Below are 20,823 nucleotides of genomic sequence, written 5' to 3' on the forward strand. Positions count from 1 at the left end.
GCTTTATTGAGATATTTGCTTTATTGTAGTGGTCTAGAACCAAACCTACAGTATCTCTGAGGTATGCCTATAATTAAGGTCTTATATGTGGGTCACTGACATCATACTATACTCTAAGCTGCCAAAGAGATTGAGTCAGAAGATTAAGGGATGAAGTATGAATGAAAGGCAATTTTTAAAATATCTTTAATAATATTTACAGCAGAGACACACTATTAAAATCTGAGATATGGCAGCATCAAGTTGTCAACGTGGGTTCAAGAAATTGATCTACCCTCAATACTTGAAAATACTGAAGTTTTAGATGGGTGTTCATCTCACAGATGGGGTTTAAAGGAGCATAACGTGCTATTTCATACACATGTCCCCCTCCCTCTAATCCTCCACTCCCTTTTTGCCAGGAATAGTCTTACGCGTCATTTAAACACAGAAGAAATGCTTCTTTCTCAATGAATACTCTAAATCATGGGGCCCCAACCCCCGGGGCCATGGACCAGTACCTGTGAACTGTGCATGAGAAGGATCTAGGTTGCATGTTCCTTATAAGAATCTAATGCCTGACGATCTAAGGTAGAAACCATTCCCACTCTTTCCCAGTCTGTGGGAAAATTGTCTTCCATGAAACCAGCCCTGGTGCCAAAAGGGTTTGGGGACCACTGTTCTAAATCCTCCAAATTAACAAAGTTAGTTATCCCCTTCAAAGCTTTCAGAACTTTCTATACAATTATTTTTTATAGAACTTGTAATACTGTATTATATTTTTGTTTACTTTTCAAAGATTTTTGAATTCCTGGTAGCAAAGACCTTATAACCACTAACATTTCACATAATACATTGCCCATAGTGAGCTGATTAATTTCCCGTGGCTGCCCTAACAATTTTCCACAAACCTGATGACTAACAACAGAAATTATTCTCTCACAGTTGTAGAGAAGGGGAAAAGCAAGGCCATAACTCCTTCAAAGGCTCTAGAAAAGAATCTTTTCCACCGAGCATGGTGGTTCACTCCTGTAATCCCAGCACTTTGGGAGGCTGAAGCAGGTGGATCACCTGAAGTCAGGAGTTCGAGACCAGCCTGGTCAACAGGGTGAAACCCTGTCTCTACTAAAAATACAAAAATTAGCCAGGCGTGATGGCAGGTACCTATAATCCCAGCTATTCGGGAGGCTGAGGAAGGAGAATCACTTGAACCTGGGGGACAGAGGTTGCAGTGAGTCAAGATCATGCCACTGTACTCCAGCCTGGGCAACAGAGTAAAACTCTGACAAAAAAAAAAAAAAAAAATCTTTTCCTTGCCTCTTGCAACCTCTGGTGGCTGCTGGCACTAGTTGGTATTCCTTGGCTTGTAGCCACATCCTTACAACTCCTGCCTCTGTATTCTTATTGCCTTCTCCTCCTCTGACGCTTGTAAGGACACCTGTCATTGAATTTAGAGCTTACCTGAGAAATCCAGGATGTTCTCATCTCACATCTTTAACATAATTACACGTGCAAAAACCACCTTCCAAACAAGGCAATATTCACATATTCCCAGGATTCACACGTGGGTATATCTTACTGAGATTTACCATTCCACACACTATCGCTGCCATACAGTAAACATGTGCTCAGTTTTCTTACCTTACACCCACATGAAATAAACTTATAGATAAACCCAAAAATGAGGAAAAGTGGAAACAGGAAAACTTAATTTCTTCCCTTCTCTGCTAATGTCCTCTTTGAAAAGGAACCACTGAGGCATAGCCAGAAAGCTTCACCAGCATTTTTTTTACTAAGAAATTACTAAGGATTACTTAACACAATGCCCAATGACAGATCACTGGAGACCATTTCTTTGCTCCTAGGGAAAAAAGGCCAGAGATATATTTTCTTCCTCACAAAGCAACACTCTTATTCACATCGAGTGGGAACCTGCTTTAAGTGAAGTTTCAATTTCTTTAAATTCTTTATACATGGCCATGAACGTTTTACAGCACGTGTAGTTTTACATGAAGGGTAGAAAGCCAAACTACTAAGAATTTATCCTTACAGGAAATTTAAGTGTTTAAAGCCTTACCTCTCAAGATTTTAGGCTTTCATTTGAAACACAATCCCTTGCACATCATGAACATTCACTGAGAATAAGTTGATTCCCATGGCTATGATTGTTTCCTAGACACAGTTTAAGATGTCATAGCAGAACTTTTCAGAAAGTATTTTAATCTTACAAAGATCAAAGACTGCTATGATCTTCAAATTAAGGTTGGAAACTAGGATAGAAATTTCAAAACTTCTATAAACTATAATTAGGCCTGAAATAATTGTTCTATTCAAGGTTTACATTATTAACTGAAGGGACCAATTAACTATTAATATAGTACTATCTAGCAGATTATAAAATAATGCTGGCAATATAATGTATCCATAGACTCAAACTCTTCAAATAAAACAACCTTAATATCCCACCATACCAGGGAACCAAGATAATGAAAAGTTAGCCAAGAGCAAACGTAAGAAAAATGTCAATCAACTTGCTGCAAGATTTGGTAAAAAATCTATTTTCTCTACTCTTATCGCAACATAAGTTATGAAAATTCCAGTCAATTAGCCAAAATAATGTAATCATTTCAAACAGAATTATTGGTATTTCCTCTATTTATCAGTTTATTAAAAAAATAAAGTTTAAAGAAAGACTGATTCTGATCAACTTGATTCACAATCAGAACAGCATCTACCCTGGTAGCAAAAAGAACACTCAGCACCCAGTCCATGGTTTCTAGATATCATTCTACAATGAAATGAGAGACCCTTGGAGGATTGGCTGATTTGGTAGCTGTGGCAGGGAAAATATGAGATGAGCCTGGAGTATCCTGTAATACCAGAAAGTTAACAAAGTATTCAAAAACAAAAGGACAAGGGGATGTCACCGGGCCACAAGAGCAAATCTGAAAGTGGTCTTTGGTCAAAACCAGAAAAATCTAAATAAGAGACTAACACAGTATTAGCTTATGACTCCACATGTAAGATATATACGCATGTACCCATGCCAATATAAATTTAAAAATAAATGGGGGAGAACAAAATAATCTATAGAATTCTAAACATGATATGTAGTTATTTCTTAAGAGTAGGCAAGACTTAGTGACTCACTTCCACAGAACAGAGTAAGGAAATGGAAAAAAATTACAGTAGAGAAGCTTGGCAAATACCACTTTAACCAAGTAATTAAGGTTAAGATCATCAGTGGTATCTTGTGGATATCATGATATGATACAATGATACCCCGATGTGATACACTGAGAAGGGTACGTCACCTACGTGATATTGTTTTCCAATACCCCCTAAGCCAGTCTAACCATGAGAAAAGCATCAGATGAACCAAAACTGAAGGACGTCCTATAAAATACCTGACCAGTACTCCTTAAAACTCTTAAGGTCATGAAATAAAAAGAGAGACTAAGAAACTGCCACAAAACAGAAAACTTAACAGGTGTAACAACTCAAAGCAATATGGTACTTGTTTGTATCCTAAAAGAGAAAGTAGACATTAATGGAAAAGCCAGTGAGATCCAAACAACAATAACCTACCAATGTTGGTTTCCTGGCCTTGATAAAACAACGCCATGGTAATTCTACTAAGTGTCATTACACATTGTTAGTTTTTGTATGTGTGTGTATGTGCTTTTTGAAGTCCTTATCTGCTAGACAAATATATTAAAGTATTTATGGGTAAAATTATATGTCTGAAATTAGTTGTTCAGGGTGAGTGAGGCCAGAGATTTATGAAACAAGATGGCAAAATGTTGAGAATTGTTAAGGTTAAGTCTGGGTGCATGAGGGTTTCTTATACTATTCTCACTACTTTTGTATATGTTTAAAATTTCTCATAATAAAAGAGATATTTCAAAATCTTTTAAATGTCTATGATTTAGTCAACCTTCTTTAAATAAAAGTTTTTAAAACAAGCCACACGTCGCACAATGCTTAATGAACTTTGCAAAGTTTGTTACATTGTTAAATAAAATTCTTAAGCATCAAAAAAACAAAAAACTTTTTAAGTGCTTTATTAGTTATGTTGTAAAGGAAATCTGGTTTCCTCTGAATGGTGTGACTTTCCATACATTATGTTAATCTATTTCCTGGTAGATAAGAGAATGAAGGACAAAGTGGCTGACTCAGTTGCAAAGGCTGGTAGGTGGAGGCAATGAAAGAGAAATGCACTCTCACATTACATTTATTAAATTATGGTCAAAAAGTTTCAAAACTGATATGAAAATGGAATTAAACCAGTCCCTGTGATATATTATCACCCCCCCCAAAACCCAATTTACAAATCAACCTTTCCAACCTCTTAATTGTAAGAGGGTGCAAGTCTGTTAAGATAGGAAGCTGCACATGCTCATGTGCACACACAAACACACACCTCTTCCCAAGAACAAAGACTACAAAGAGAAAAAATAATGAAAGAAAAGATGTAGTACTTGAAAGATCCAGGAGACCAAACACGTGAAGAGAAAACTAAAGGAGAAAAAGAAACAAATAAAAGAAAGACAATAATAATACATCAACTTCTTACCATAATAATTATTTATCTCAGTATCTAGTGTTCTCTTATATATAATGGCAGGAAGTCAATCAAAAATTACAAGGGCAGGGTACAATGGCTCATGTCTGTAAACCCAGTAACTTGGGAGGCCAAGGCAGGCAGATCACCTGAGGCCAAGTGTTCAAGACCCACCTGGCCAACATGGCAAAACCCCATTTTTACTAAAAATACAAAAATTATCCAGGTGTGGTGGCACGTGCCTGTAATCCCAGATACTTGGGAGGCTGAGGCAGAGAATCACTTGAACTTGGGAGGCGGAGGCTGCAGTGAGCCGAGATCACACCACTGCACTCCAGCCTGGGTGACACAGCGAGACTCTTATCGCAAAAAAAAAAAAGACAAGACAGAAAAACAAAGCAAGAAACTACCCACTGTCAACAGATAAACCTGTCAACACAAGCAGACCCTGAGATAGCAGAGATACTGAAACTAACAAATTGAGAGTTGCAAAATAAATATAATTAAAATGTAAAAGAATCTAGAGGAAAGGGTAGAACATGCATGAACAGAGAAAATAAGCAAAGGGGTCATAAAAAATGCTAGGCAAATAACTTCTATGAAAAATTAAGAATTCTTTCACTGAGCTAACAACAGACCTGACACAGCAGGAAGAATTAGGAAACTTGAGGACAGATCAATACAAATTATTCAGACTAAAACTTGAATAGATGGGGGAGAGGTGCAGAAGATTCAAGACTTGTGGGGCAATACCAAGTAGTCTAATGCGCTTGTCACCATAGTCCAAAGGGAAAAGAGAAGAGAAGGGAGGGAGAGCAATAGAAACACTGAAAAGGTAATGGGTAGAAATTTCTGAAAAACTAAGAAAAACAATAAAGCAGCTTAGAGAATCCAACACATGATAATTATAAATGATAACACACCTATATGCATCATAGTAAAACTGCTGAAAACCAAAGTTAAAGAAAAAACTCCTGAAGGCAGCCAAAGAAAAGAAAAAAAAGAAACATTACATATAGACAAAAAAAAAAAAGAATTTCAAAAGATATCTTTTCAGAAGTATATAAATGAGAGGATACTGGAGCAATATCTTTAACGTAATGGTGGAAAACTGTCAACCCAGAATTGAATACCCACCTAAAACACTTCAGAAACCAAAGCATATAGATACCTTTACACAAGCAAGAGCTGAGAAATGTCATTCCCAGCAGATTGCACTGCAAGAAATTATTTAAGTAGGCCAGGCACAGTGGCTCATGCCTGTAATCCCAGCACTTTGGGAGGCCAAGGTGGGCGGATCACCTGAGGTCCGGAGTTCAAGACCAGCCAGGCCAACATGGCAAAACCCTGTCTCTACTAAAAATACAAAAATTAGCTAGGCGTGGTGGCAGGCGCCTATCAGGAGCTACTCAGGAGCGTGAGCCATGAGAATTGTTTGAACTCAGGAGACAGAGGTTGCAGTGAGCTGAGGCCGCACCACTGCACTCCAGCCTGGGTGGCAGAGCGAGACTCTGTCTCAAAAAAATAAAAAATAAAAAATTATTATTTAGGTAAAGAAAGAATTTATTTAGGTAAAATTAATATGATACTATATAAAAACATATCTACATAAAGAAATAAAAAAAAACCCTGGAACTAGCAAAAATATGAGCAAGAATTTTAAAACACATTTTTGTCTGATATTGAATCTGTATTAAAGGTAACTTATTATTTAAAGCAAACACAGTAGCCAGGATGGATAGGCTATAACATGTATAAGTAAAATATATGAAGAAAATAGCACAAACAATGAAAGAGAAAAAAATGGCAATATACTAAGATTCTGCTATCATACAGTAAGGTAAAGTATTACCTGAAGGTAGGCTGTGAGAAGTTAATGATGTGTATTAGAGTCACCACTAAAAATACAAAACAAACAGATTAACTAATAAGCCAATGAAGATTATATAAAATACTAAAAAATAATCAAGCCCAAATAAAGCAAGAAAAAGGGGACTATGAGGGAACAAAATGAGAAAAATAGAAAACAAATAGCAAGTTCCAGAAACCCAATTATACAAAAAGTATTTTACATTAAATTGCCAAAACACTCCAAATAAAAGTTAGAGATGGTAAGAACAGAGGTCAATTCACTAAGAAAACACAACAATCCTGATGTGCACACACCTAATAACAGAGTTTCAAAATACATAAAGCAAAAACTGACAGCACTGAAAAGAGAATTACAGAAATTCACAACTGTACTTCAATACTTTCCCAATAACTGACAGAATAAGGAGTCAAAAAATCAGTAACAATATAGAACAATATAGAATTCTCCAGTAAATTCTCCCATACTTTTATGGAAGAAATAGTACCAATTCTACACAAAGTATTCCAAAAAACAGAAGAGAATGAAAAACTTCCCAACTCATTATACGACGTTATGAATACCCTGAAACCAGTATCAGATGAATACATTAAAAGAAAAGAAAAAAGCTAATGACCATTATCCCATTAAACAAAATAAAACAAACAAGCAAACAAAAACACTCTTAAAAATCAAATCCAGCTATGCATAAGATCAAAGCTTATGTAAGCAATGCATATTTTTGAAATATAAAAAATAAAACACGAGCAAATGAAAAACATCTACATTCTTGAATTGAGATAATATAATGCATTGCAAATAACATTAAAATGTTAATTATCCCAAGAATATATATAATTTAATGCAATCCCAATTAAAATCACAACAGGGTTTTTGAATATTTTTTTCCCAGGAGAGGTGTGATGATGGATAAAATATTCCTCACATATGAATGCTAGTTGCAAGTATAAGAATACCTAAGAAAATTTATAAAGAAATCCAGGTACTACCGGATATATGAAAACATTACATGACAAATGTGAAATTTATATTCTCTGGAAAAAGAAAAAGATTACCTCAAAATTGCTGCTGATACAATGGTATGTCTATGCTCTGAAATTAAAAAGTAGACTCCCTCTCTTATACCATATACAACAATAAATTCCAAATAAAGACAAAAATGGGGGGGAAATTAAATCTAGTGAGGAGATTACATGCCTACTTTATCAATGGAGAAAACCTTAAAACAGGACACCAGGGAGAAAGAGAAGGAATTGCTTATATATTTTAAAGGTTGTATTCAAAAGATACTTCTTGAACAGGCAAGAGATAAAAGATCAGCTTATGAAAAAAATTACTTGCAATGGAGATGTCAGGCAGATGGTTAGTGGCTTTAATATAAAATGAATTTCCACAAAAGGACAATAACCAATTTTTTTAAATGGGCAAAGAATATGAAAGGACAATTCTTAGAATAATTCTAATTTTCCTACAAACATCACAAAAGATGTTCAAAGTCACTAACAATCAGAAAATACTAATTCCAGTAACAGTAAGATATTACCACACAATTATCAGACTGGGAAACATGAACTATTACTGATGGTGATTGGGGAGAGCGTATTTGCCTGCATTGCTGGTAATAATATGAATTACTATATCCTTGTCAAAGCAATGTGGCAACATTTATGAAAATTGATACATCTTGAATGGATGGTCCTATCCCTGGGAATCTATTCTTTAGGTCTCTCAGAAGATACCCATAAAGTTATTTATTACATCATTAGTTTAAAAGCGACAAAAACTGGAAACACAGTATTTCCCTCTAATAAATGAGTGAGTAGACTATGAAATAACCACTCCTTGGAATACAATATAACAAATTTTTAATTGATTAGAACAGTAGCAGCTGAGAAGGATTTCTCTTAGGCAGCACTGAACGAAAAAAGATAAAAGAGTTTCAAAAAAACTCCTTCCATTTTTGTAAGCAGTGACTAAAAACTGTGTATGTGTTCCTAATGCTTAAGAACATGGATAAAAATATAAAAGGACACATAATCGTGCTAAAAACATAAGTTATGGACTAATGGAATGCTATTTTTGTCTAGAAGAAAAAGAACTAAGTAAAAGACAAAACAGGTCACTAAAAAAAAAAAAAAAAAAAAAAGAATGAATTTAAAAGTTTCCATACAAGTATACCCACTTTTATCAGAATAATATATTTGTAAACAATGCCCATTAAAGCGAGCTTTTGCAAAACAATGCTTATTTTCTAACGATCTTCAGTTGTGTTTCTTTGAAAACTTAAAGAGTCACAGAAGTAAAAAGATAAAAATAAATCACATGTAAATATCATAAATACCTATCTGTGTGTTGGTTGGAAACATAAAATGAAATGCGTTTAAAGTGTATTATACACATTTAAGATTAAAAAAATGTGCAAAAAGTTTTTGAAAGAAAAAACTTACGAAACTACATACCTAAATAGGAAAAGTTTTTCTAGTAAGATTAAAAGTACTCCAAAGAGACTACGGCATAAATCTAAAAATATCCAGGGTACCTTTTAGGCACATTAAAGATCTAAAAGAAATAAACTAATCCAGAATCTATCAGCTTGGGCTTGCCTTTCGGCTTAGCTATCCTGCTTCTTTCTTGATCTGCCTACATTGTAGGACAAAGCCCATGTTTTATCTATGTATGTATTTACAGCACCTAGCACAAGCCTTGGCACATGGTAAATGCCCTAACTTTCTTCAAAGAGTATGGATGTCTCTAACTGCACACTCTCTATTCCAGGGTCAACGGGTTGATCTCTCTGGGCTGTTACATATGGATTCTTTCTACCTTTTTAAAGTGCATTTTGGAAGAAGGTAAAAATTCATCTGATATTCACTGGGCATTTCATATGAGCTAAACACTAGTGACACTTCTTTTATGTAATGTGGACTTGCAAAGTTTTTACTTATCGAGACTAAATGAAAGTCAGAAAGACAGTAGTAATTATGCAATGGGAAAAAACTATTTTACTGGTGTTGGCAATTAGGGTTCTAGTTCTGCCAATTTCTAGACTTTTACCTTCTCCTGATTTTAGTGTTCTCATCAATTACATGGGTAACATGTGTTCAATCCACCATACAGAACTATCAAGATGAAACTAAATCCACTCTAAACCACCAGGCACAAAGCAATTTTTGTTGTTGTTGTTGTTAGCCCATACTTATCAAGTATTCTAAACTGTCTTAATTACTGTTATTTATAAACAAAACACAAGGTAACTGCCTCAGCCTAAAGCCTTGGTATAATTCCACCACATTCAATATAGTGCTAAAAAAAAAATTCCATTAATGCTTTTAATCGACTCATTGAGTTCATTTCTTTCTTCAATGAAATATTTTGTGTTTGCTAAAGTTACTTGTATTCATATCTAAAGCAGAAGAGCTAATGCATATTCCAAAGTCTGTTAGCCTTGAAATATCCACCTACTTCAAGCTTCTAAATATCCCTTCAAGCAACACTTCTGATAAACTGCAACTATGATCTTCTGCAAAATTTATGTTTTCAAGTTTTTCCTTCCATTGTTCTCACGTTTTACAAAATTGTATTCCTCTTAATATTTAAATAATATTTTAATACAAACTAAATATTCCCATTATTTAAAAGATTTTTTTGTCAAAGTTAAAATTCCGATCATTTAAAAGTAAAATACTACACATCACATTTTTTCAAAAATATGGAAGACCTTCATTAGACAGCATCACATAAAGTGCATTTAAAGTTGTATTCATCAGTCAATTTTCTTTGCTTTTGTAGCCCAAATAAACCATCTCTAAACTCATTATAACACCGTATACCCTATTGGCCAAGCATATCCTAGAATCTATTTTTGGAAAAGAAAACTTCCTGGTGATACGGCAAATGATAAAAATTTGCCAAAACACCATAAAACCATCAGCTCTAAAAGATAACAGAAAAAAATAAGAGGGAAATCACCACAGCTGCCAAAATATGTTTTTAATTTGCATTCATCCATTAGCAGGTTTGCTTTTTCTATTAAAAAATATAAACTGGGCCGCATATGTTGGCTCACACCTGTAACCCCAGCAGCAAGGCGGGTGGATCACTTGAGGTCAGGAGTTGGAGACCAGCCTGGCCAACATGGTGAAACCCGTCTCTACTAAAAGCACAAAAAATCAGCTGGTCATGATGGCACACACCTGAGTCCCACCTACTCGGAAGGCTGAAGCAGGAGAATTGCTTGAACCCAAGAGGCAGAGGTTGCAGTGAGCTGAGATGGTGTCACTGCACTCCGGCCTGAGCAACAGAGCAAGACTCCGTTTCAAAAAAAAAAAATATATATATATATATACACACACACACACACACACACAGTTTATATTTAAAAAACACACTGTTTATATAAAAAGATACACATACACACTGTTTATATAACGAATCTTTTCCATATATCTACTAAAACCCTGAAACCTCAATTTCCCAGATAGAAACAATTTTTCCCCAGGTACTTTAAACAACTTACAGCACTTGGTCCATTTATCACAAATTACCTTACATTATAACATGCCACATAATTCTTACCCCACCCTCCTTGATTTTCAGCTCACTAACGATACTGGATATTGTCCTACCCATTTTCATATAAGGGTCTATAGATGTAGTAGGAGCTAAATAAGTGTAAGTCAAACGGATAACTGAGGCATGTTCTAATAAAAATAACATTATTATTACTTGTATTATGTCCCTAACTTTGATAGCTTTATCCAATAGCAGAATGCATATTAGCCAGAATTTATTGGTCTACTATTACCACTGCTGCAGAACATCCTATAGCAGTTTACTTCTAAAATAATTTTTTGGATAAGGTATCATAATTTGTTTTACTACATATATCAGCAAACAATTGACTTCTTTATTGAAGTATATCTTGTAGTAAACGTATTCTAGTAAACACAGTATGTCAATATGATCTACAACAAATATAATAATACAGCCTCTAAACCATATTTATTTGTATAATCCTTCCACTTTTGCTTTATTCTACAGTAAGGCTAACTCTGGAATATTACATTTAATGCTAGAGGGAGGTAAGAGTAACACAAGGGGAAAGTCCAGGGGGCTTTCTAGCGTTCAGCTCTCTAAAGCTAACTGGCTATTCACTATAATTTCATTACTTTACTTTGCTGAAAATCAATTTCCACATCTATGAAATAAAAATCATAATACAGTTCATAATAGAGTCCAACAATAAAACAGAAAGCATAATATAGTGCATATAGCACATATGTGCTGTATTACATGTCATATAACATATACTATACATGACATATAAGTTGTACGATTCAAATATATATTAAATGATACAAATACATATGATACATAGGCTATGAGGATTACTATACCTATATTATACAAATATCATTGAATATTTATTTAATAAAGGATGGAATCTAATAATTGTATGAGATTTTGTACGTTTTCTCCTGAAAGCATACAAAACTCAAACATGCAGAAGTGAAGGGACCAGACATGTTTTAAAGGAGACTCATTCTCACAGACAAAAGGAAAATCACAAAATCTGCCATTATATACAATCTATTAGTCATTAAAAGTATTTGTATTTTTTGTGTTCTATTTCATTTTTTCACAATTTTTTTCACAATTCATCAGCTTAACTCCATGCAGCACTTCCAATAAAGATTCATCACTTTCAGCACATCTAATGATTAGTCTCAATTTTATATCAAGATAATAAACTTTCTCACAACTAGATGCTTTCATTTCCCCTTTTTCCACTTGTTTTGTTAAAATAAGGTAAAAAGCAATAAAATTTTCCAAATAATTTTTGAAATTTTTGCCAAAAGTGGCAAAGTCACAGTTCTGTAGCAGGTGGGGGTTACTTGGCAAGACAGCAACACAAACAGCCCAAAAAAGGCATTCATCAAATGATGTTTGTAAGTCAAAATCCAGTATATAAATGGCATTTCAGAGGTGACACGTATAGTATTCCATGTGCCAGTTATTTGAAAAGTCAATGATATAAAAGCCAAGGGCTACCAGTACCTGTTTACTAAAGAGTACATATTAAACACACTAACATATGAAAAACCAAGTTCTTAACTTCTGCATTATACTAGGTATACAATAAGGAGTATTTTATTTTGTACCTACTATTTACTCTGAATGGCTGTTTGTTGTTACTGTTGTTTTAGAGACAGGGTTTTCAAGGCTGGAGTGCATTGGCTCAACTGATCATAGCTCATTGTAGCCCTGAACTCTGGGATCAAGGGATCCTCCTGCCTCAGCCTCCCAAGTAACTGGGAATACAGGCACACGCCACCACACCTGGCCTGAATGGCAGCTTTTAAGAGAGCCATCAATACACTAGAGCAAATATTTATAAATGCAGCATGGTTTAATTCTACTATACTACAAGATTTCTTTTTGCAAGAAGACATAAAAAATTTTTTCAGGGAAATAAAGCGAATTGAGGAATGGTTGACAGCGTTGAATATATTTAGCTACTTAGGGTGGAAAAGACCATGATAGGGGCATTTAGAACCAGGCAAATCAACAAGCAATTAACACCAGAAGGAATACTGTGAGTTGTGGGGCCCAAGAATACCAACCGGAACACAGTGTATTCTTAAAGCAGGGGATGATAAATAAGAGAGTCCCACAAAAAGTGATGTTGGTGTTTGCAGTGATAATTGTAACATGAATTGGAGTCAGGCAAGATACCTGTAACATGGAAAGAGTCTAAATCAGTTATATTGAAGAGCTAGTTTGAGTTTGTTTCTTTGCTCTCGCAAGGGTTTAAAAAAATTTTTTTTGTTTCTTTTTTAACTGGAGAAAATGCAGTTGCGGAGAAATCATGTGTGATTATAAATAGGTATTCAATAAATGTACAAATAACGTGTAAGATCCTCATTATCTACCTTTATTGTGCATTTTGTATAATGTTAGTTAAGAATAACATACAGCATGTTGCAACAATGTTTGAGTCTAACCAAGTGACTTTTAAGCCATAAATCAGACATAGCTTAATCAACACAATCTTGATTTAACTGGGGATTTGCAGTTCAATGTACTGCTCGAAATTATAGTATATCACAAATTTAATAATTCTATTTTTTAAATTAAGGGCATTTTTTTTAATGACCAGTTGATAGAAGCTTCAGGTGACTCATTAAAGAAGTAGCCTGCAGATTTTCAATCTCTAATCATTGTTCATCTTTATTTTCAATTTTCTGTAAATGATCATGTGAACTGTAATTTCATGTGTTTTTCTTTTGACAAGCTTGGATACTTCACCTGTATTATATAAATGTTAATAATCAGTAACTTTTATACCAGCTACGTTGAAACTTTTTAAGAGTGACTTTCTCAAGGTCACAGAGCAAATCTCTGGTGAGACAGGAATGGAATTCATGACCTTTGACTGCCAGAGTTTTCTACCCACACTCGGAAATTCCTTCCCCATAAGTGTAATTTATATGCTCACTTTGAGAAACAGGAAAGTTTATCCCTTTCAGGGGAGGGCAGTGTGGGGGCGGTGGAGGTATGGCTGGAGTGCTTTTCCTATCAAATCAGTTGCCACACAAGAACTTTGTAGTTTTACAAAGTGACTTTTGGCCACATTACCCCATTTAACCCTCACCACAGCCCTGTAAACTACATATTATTTTTTCCATTTTATAAACTCAGAGAGGTTAAGAAATTTGACCAAGGTCATCCATAGTTAGCAAGCAAGAGAGCAAGAATCGAACTGAGATATTTCTGCCACTGAAATTAGTTGTGATTCAAGGATGTATCATCTTAGAGGTTACCATTCATTGTGAAATGAAGGAAGGTTTTCTTCACATTGTTTTCGAATAATTTAACTTGGTTGCCATTTAGGTTTGTTTTCTTTAAGGCAGGGTTGTTTTTCTTTTGTTACAAGTTAGCTCGATAATTTCAAAGTGAGCACAGTATTACTAAAGATAGAATTTTTTTTAAAGACTGTTTTTCCCCCTTTTTTATACACACGTGTGGCTTTTTACTGTATTTCTCGGTCATGAAGTTTTACTGTAATTCTTGCTCTTGTGTATGGTGTGTGTGGGTGGGTTATGTACTAATATAGATATAGACTACAAAAACACATGTAAAAACATATAAAGATAAATACTAAATATACACATACACATATAGATATATAAGATGATGAATATATATGTATATACAGTATGTAGTCATTCTTCAGTACCCTTGGAGGGTTGACTCCAGGATCCCATCCCACAGCAGATACCAAAATCCATGGATGCTCAAGTCCGTTATAAAAAATAATGCAGTATTTGCATATAACCTGTGCACATCCTCCTACATACTTTAAATCATCTCTAGATTACTTACAATCACTTATACAATGTAAATGCTATATAAAGTTATGATTTTATTTGTATCATTTTTATTGTTGTATTTTTTTTCTTGAATGTTTTCAATCTACAATTGATTGACTCCCTTAATGCAGAACCCACGAATAAAGAGGGCCAACTGTATACATATACATCATGCCAGGAATTACTGTGAAAGGCCATATATACTGAGAAGCATGGCAAATGTCACATTTGGGACACAATTCATGGCTGTCAAAGCCAGCAGGTAGTTATCGTGGTAGCTTCTACAGTCACTGATAAGGGTGGGGAAACTATCCCAAAGGTCTCCTAATTTATTACACTCTCACCTTCCATGCAGCAGTACAGCAGTAAGGGCTTCCTGCTACTTCTGCACCAGACAGCAAATGTGTTTGGAGCAGTCTAATTATTACACTAATAAATATTCAAAAATGTAGACCATGAGAGTAGCAACAAAAGAAACACATGACTTTAAGTTGAAAAAAAAAAAAAGACAGGAAGAAAGACCACACCAGAGCAGAATTCTTTGGGTGAATATCCTGTAATCTACTGCCGACCAAAACAAATTTTTACGGAGCAATAAGACTACTCAAGTAGCCACTTTATGACAATAAACACCCAAAACGGAAAAATCCTTTTGTAACATAATTACTGACAATATAGAGAGAAAGTAACCATTTAATCCACAGCATGTGTTCTCTACCACAAGAACTCAATAGCTGACATCAGATGGGGTGTGGCCGACCTAGGCCCTAAAAATGAATTCTGGCGGGTGGAAGTCAGGCAGCTCTCTGGGCTGGGCTTGGGATCCAGAAACTTAGCAGGTCTAACAGAGCCTAAGACTGTTGACCTTCTGGGCATAGGGCAAGGCCCATCTGTTTACTTGCTTGCTTTTGGGAGGAGTGGTTGTGGTAGATGAGTTAAGGCTGTGGTTATAGGGTGTTGCCAGTGATTTAATTTTAATATTTTTACCCTTACATTCTGTACACAGCTAAAAGTTCAAAGCTGTGCATAAATTGCAGGCCGAAAAACAAATAAGTGTGAGTTTGAAAGGAAAAATAAACACTGGGCAAAAATATAAGCCATTTCCAGTCTATGATCATACAGTATTTTCAAATAGAAAATGACAGATAAGCAACTACAACCTATTTCAGACTTATTTTAAAAATTAAAGTTGTAGCCAGCGCAGTCGCTGATGCTTATAATCCCAGCACTTTGGCAGGAGGTTTGCTTGAGGCCAGGAATTCAGGATCTAGCCTGGACAACACAGTTAAGACCCCGTGTCTACAAAAAAATTTTTAGCTGGGTGTGGCAGTGTGCACCTGTAGTCCTGCCTACTTGGGAGGCTAAGGTGGGAGGATCCCTTGAGCCCGGGAATTTGAGCTATGATGATGCCACTGCAGTCCCGCCTGGGTGACAGAGTGAGAACTCAACTCAAAAAAAAAAAAAAAAAAAAGCTGTTTTCTAAGCAGAAAAGGTAATAATGGTGTTGATTTTGAATAAAACTGTCTTGGGATTTTAGCTCATGTTCATTAATCAGCATGCAAGTGGCAAGCAGAAAAACTTATAAACAAAAACTTTTCAAATGAGTTTGTGCCATTACTAGTTTTATAGTTTAATACACAATCTACAGCTAGATTTATGAACTTGACTGTTTCTCTCACAATATAAAGAAAACAAACCATTTGACACTCCAATTTAATGTGATCATTGTAATATTATTAATTTGCAAAAACATAAAGTCCCATGCTTTCCATGTTGTACAATGGAAAAAATGTCCAGGACCTTTATATGTTCATCTACTTAACAATATCCCTTCACTGGGTAAGGTCACTCCAAACTCTAGATTAACCAACACTGGCTTGAATTCAAAATGCTCTCGGCATAGGCCTAGAGGCCTAAGCACTTACGTTGTCTCTGCAGAGATAAAACACACCTATATTTAAGGCCAAATTATTTCAGTAAGTTGATAACAGCCTGTTTCATGATATACTGTAACACCTAAAACTCACTGGAGCCTGTTAAAGTGCATAATTTCCCTGAACAGGAGTCAGGGAAAATATCCCTGAGCAACATGTATATTTTCACATGACCAGAACACGATGGATATTACAGGCCAGATGCATGTTCTTCAGAATGAACGTCAAGCATCCCGATTTGTTCTCCCTTTGGTCTGGGGAGAGTGAGTACACTAGTGTTTGCAGACCTTCCCTTTCAGCATACACATAGGCTGCAGCTGTAGTAAACAACCACCAGCCAAGAGTTGCTAAGGTCAAGGTCTCAAATGCTATACCAGGACCATTTACTCCCAAATGATAGTCATTGCTGAAAAAAGAACTTCTGGGGAGTGGGGGGTGGAGAACATTAAGGACTCATTAGCACAACAATTTTTTTCAATAAATAGTAATAAAAAGCATTCCACAATACAGTACAGCTGACTGCATTGCTAAGTAGTAGATAAATAACTGAAGGTTTTCAAAAATAAACAGAAACCCTCAAGAATGTTTTGTTTAACCTGACATAGCTATGTTGGTTACATGGTCTTAGTTCAAAATTATGAAAATTTTATGTGAAAACATTTCAAATTTCAAATTTTCCCAGTACATTTCATAATAGTTAATTGGCAGAATAATAAACCTGTTTCCTAATTTTTATATGCTCAAATTGCTCTTTCCCCAACTCAAAGGAGCTTAATATATTCAATCTAGTATCAAGACCCGTCTGCAACAATAAAGATATAACTTACCCAACTGAAACGTTTGTCCTTCAACATCCTATTCACACTATGCTTCTACAGTTTAAAATTTTCTAACCTAAAAGTATACTCCTTTATCGGAACCAATTTCTATGTGGTCTTAAAAAATGCACACAACATGTGAATGAGGTCTGAGAATAGCACAAGCAAGCTTTTTTCCTTGAGGGAGGGGGGGTCCACTGTTTTAATTAAATGTCAGTTCTAAAAGCGTTTCTTAGAAGACGGTATACACCCACTCCTCAAAGTGACCACTCCTATTCCCATCACAAGCTGCTTCTTGCTAAAAGCCACCAAATTTATTTCAAAGCATTTACTTATCTAAACAACTCTATCGTCCAGTAAGAAAAGGGCATGGAGGCGTCTAGGTGGTTTTGCAGAATGACGTGTATTTGATTGGCAGATGTCTACCGAAGTCACTAGATGCACACGCACTAAATGTAAATAGAGTTGCTCGTCTCTCCGATGTTACAGGGAAACAGAGAATCTTAACGCTGGTGTAAAATAAAATATCAAGAGTGCTCGGCCGAGAATTCCATTAGCCAGTGGAATTATCTAAAACAATCCATACAGAACGACACTTTAGCCATCTATACAGTTAAATTAGAGTGCTGACAATACTAACTACGCAAACTGTTTATCCAGATTACACATTCCGTTGTATTAATACTCTTTAACTCAACACAGTCAGCTTTTATCAGCTGAAATAAGACTATTACTATTAAAGTATGCAAAACTCGAAGCGCAGGGTGAAGGGGGTTGGGAAGCTGCAGGGCATATAACAAAGGAATTGGTACTTTTTCCAAGCATTTGCCTCAAACGCACTGCGAAACAAAACTGTTGAGTGCACCCCACCCTTTTCCCCAAAGATAAAAGTTTTCAAAGTTCTTGCAGACAGCTCGCTACCCAACAAAAGCAGGATTGATTCTCCCCGTAGGGGAGCATCTAACGTGAACACCAACTAATGTCGCGGAGGTCAAGTCTGAACCCTCAGAGTGAGCTTCTGAGGCAAGAAGTGGCTCCCAGGCCGGCTCTGCGGGTTCCCGGCCCGGGTGGATGTACAAAGTTGCCCCTTGTCAACTCCGGCCAGGTCCCCCGTAATTGAAAATAACAGCCACCGGCCAGCCCCTGGCTACTTGCATGGACCAGGCACTGTAGCAAGTGACAGTTACACATCATTACGACCAGAGACAATAATGAATGTAGCACCAGGAGCACTATTCATGCCAGCAGTGTCATCTCCGCCTTAACCCCTTCCCCTCCACTCTCTCCAGCGCGCACACACAGCCCACACGGCCCCGGTGCGGAGCTATTCATCCACCCCGCTCGAGGCCGGGGGGCCAACTACTTCCACGAGCCCCCCCTCCCCCCCAAGTTCAGCCCTGGGGTTTTATTTCTCATCCTTGGCAACTGTCAGGCAAACACTGCAACCAACAATTCCACTAGGGGTAGAAAAACACTTGCTTAATTCACGTTACTTGATAACTTCTTCTGGAAAAAAAAAATTAGGGGAGGTGGGGAAGAAACCTCCTTCTTTCTTCTCCACGAATCCGACCGACGCTACTTGCTTTGCAACAGCATCGCCCTTCCCCGGCCCCCTCCCGCTTCCCAGCACTTTCCCCCTTTAAGAACACAGACCAACCAAAATGATTTAACTTGAGCAGATGACAGAAGGAAAATAAAACACGTTAAGAGAATACGGTCTGATTTGGGATGGCAAAAAAAAAGAGGAGGGGGTTGTTTATTTTGATAAGAAACGGAATCGGCACAGACCTGAACAGAAGCTGCAGAGCAGGAGAAATTGTTTTCTTTCCCTCACACAGAGTCCCCCTCTCTCTCTCTCCCTTTCTCTCTCACACGCGCGCGCGCACACACACACTCGCACACACACGGCGTCACCCGCGCACACGCACACGCAGAGCCTCTCAGCGGCTCTCTGCAGTTCTCAGGAAATGAATGGGGGGCAACCCGGGGAACTGTTGTACTTGCAAATGACTTACCCGGATCACATGATGCGCTAAATGTAGGGTGGGCCGGTGGGTGGAGGCTGCCGAGATGCGAGCCCCGGTCTAGTGTGGGGAGCCTCGCCAGGCCCGCATCGAATTACCCCGGGGCCCAGCCGAGGGGGTTGCAGGACGCCGCTTCTCCTCCCTCGCAGCCCGCAGCTCAGGAAACCGGAGAGGCGCTTGGGGTGGGGTGGGGTGGGGTGAGGTGAGGGGGGGGCCGAAAACAAGAAACCCCCAAACAAAAGAGCTCCGGGTCCTCCTCCCCAGAAACAAAGCCCCGCCGCTGCCGGCGAGCCCCGGGGTGGGGCCGAGGGCGGGGGCGGCGGCGGGGAGGGGCTCGCTCAGCAGGCGCTAAGTCGCTTTATTGCCATAAAATGGGGCCCCCGAGCCGCTCCGCCCGAGGATTAGGAGGCGGGCTCTGAGTGTGATGGTTGAAATCCCCTGTGGGAAACTAACCCCTCCCCGCTCGCAGAGGTAGAAGGCAACACCCACTGCCCGGCCCTCGCCTCCCCGCCCGGACCGCCAGGCTGGGTCCGCGGCGCCTCCACCCCGCCCCACCCCGCCCCACCCCTGCCCCCGCCCTCCGGCCCCGGGCCTCGGCAGCGCTTCCCTTTCACCTGCACCACTTTGCTGCGGCACCCCAAATAACCCACACATGGCCCTGGGAGCTCGGGGAGTCGTCGGCCGAGGGGGCCCGCGGGGTCTTGCGGCGGGAGGGACCCCTGGAGAGCAACTCGCTGGGCAAGGACTCGCGCCGAGCCGCGAGAAAGTCCCCTCTTTTGTGTCAGAGCGCGCCAGGCAGGCTTAGGAGAATTCGGGGACCCAAAAAGCGTGCAGCCAGCTTGGGCCCCCACCCCTCGCCGCACCCGCCCGGGTGGGGGCGCGCAGTGGAGGGAGGGGGCTGTCGGCCGGGTCGTCCCCGCGGCTCGCCCGCCAGCGAACTTGGAAAGGTGTGGGCGGAGCCGGCCGCGGCCGCCGGCCGGGACTGTGGGGCAGCTCGCGGGGACCGCCCCTGGGCGCCGGGCATCGCCCGCGCCGGGCAACAATGGGGTCAGGCAGGGGCAGCCCCGCGGGCGGTGCCCTCCGCGCGCCGGTGGGGCGGGCGGAGGGCCTGGCGCGGCAGGCAGGGGAGTCATTGTTTGGGTTCCGGAGCGACGCACGTTGCGGGCGAAGCGGGGGCGCCCCTTCTCCCTGCGCTTCACCTTGGCGGGATGAATGGGGGCGAGGCGGAGATGCGCGCCTGGTCTCGCCACCCCAGCGAAGGG

At 38.6% G+C, this 20,823-nt stretch overlaps 1 protein-coding gene across 3 annotated transcripts in view; it reads right to left on the reverse strand.

The window, feature by feature from the left end:
* KLF12 (KLF transcription factor 12) overlaps positions 1–20,614 on the reverse strand; it is a 449,527-nt gene extending 428,913 nt beyond the window's left edge. The window contains exons 1-2 of one of the 3 annotated variants that reach the window (XM_034936790.3): positions 20,176–20,614; positions 19,553–19,737 (exon numbers count right to left, since the gene is read on the reverse strand). The gene's annotated coding sequence lies outside the window, so the exon portion shown is untranslated. The other 2 variants (XM_008952787.6, XM_008952789.5) reach the window with 2 other exon arrangements.
* Positions 20,615–20,823: the final 209 nt, after the last annotated feature.

The sequence above is a fragment of the Pan paniscus genome, chromosome 14, assembly GCF_029289425.2.
Source record: "Pan paniscus chromosome 14, NHGRI_mPanPan1-v2.0_pri, whole genome shotgun sequence".
In the NCBI taxonomy this organism is placed as follows: Eukaryota; Metazoa; Chordata; class Mammalia; order Primates; family Hominidae; genus Pan; species Pan paniscus.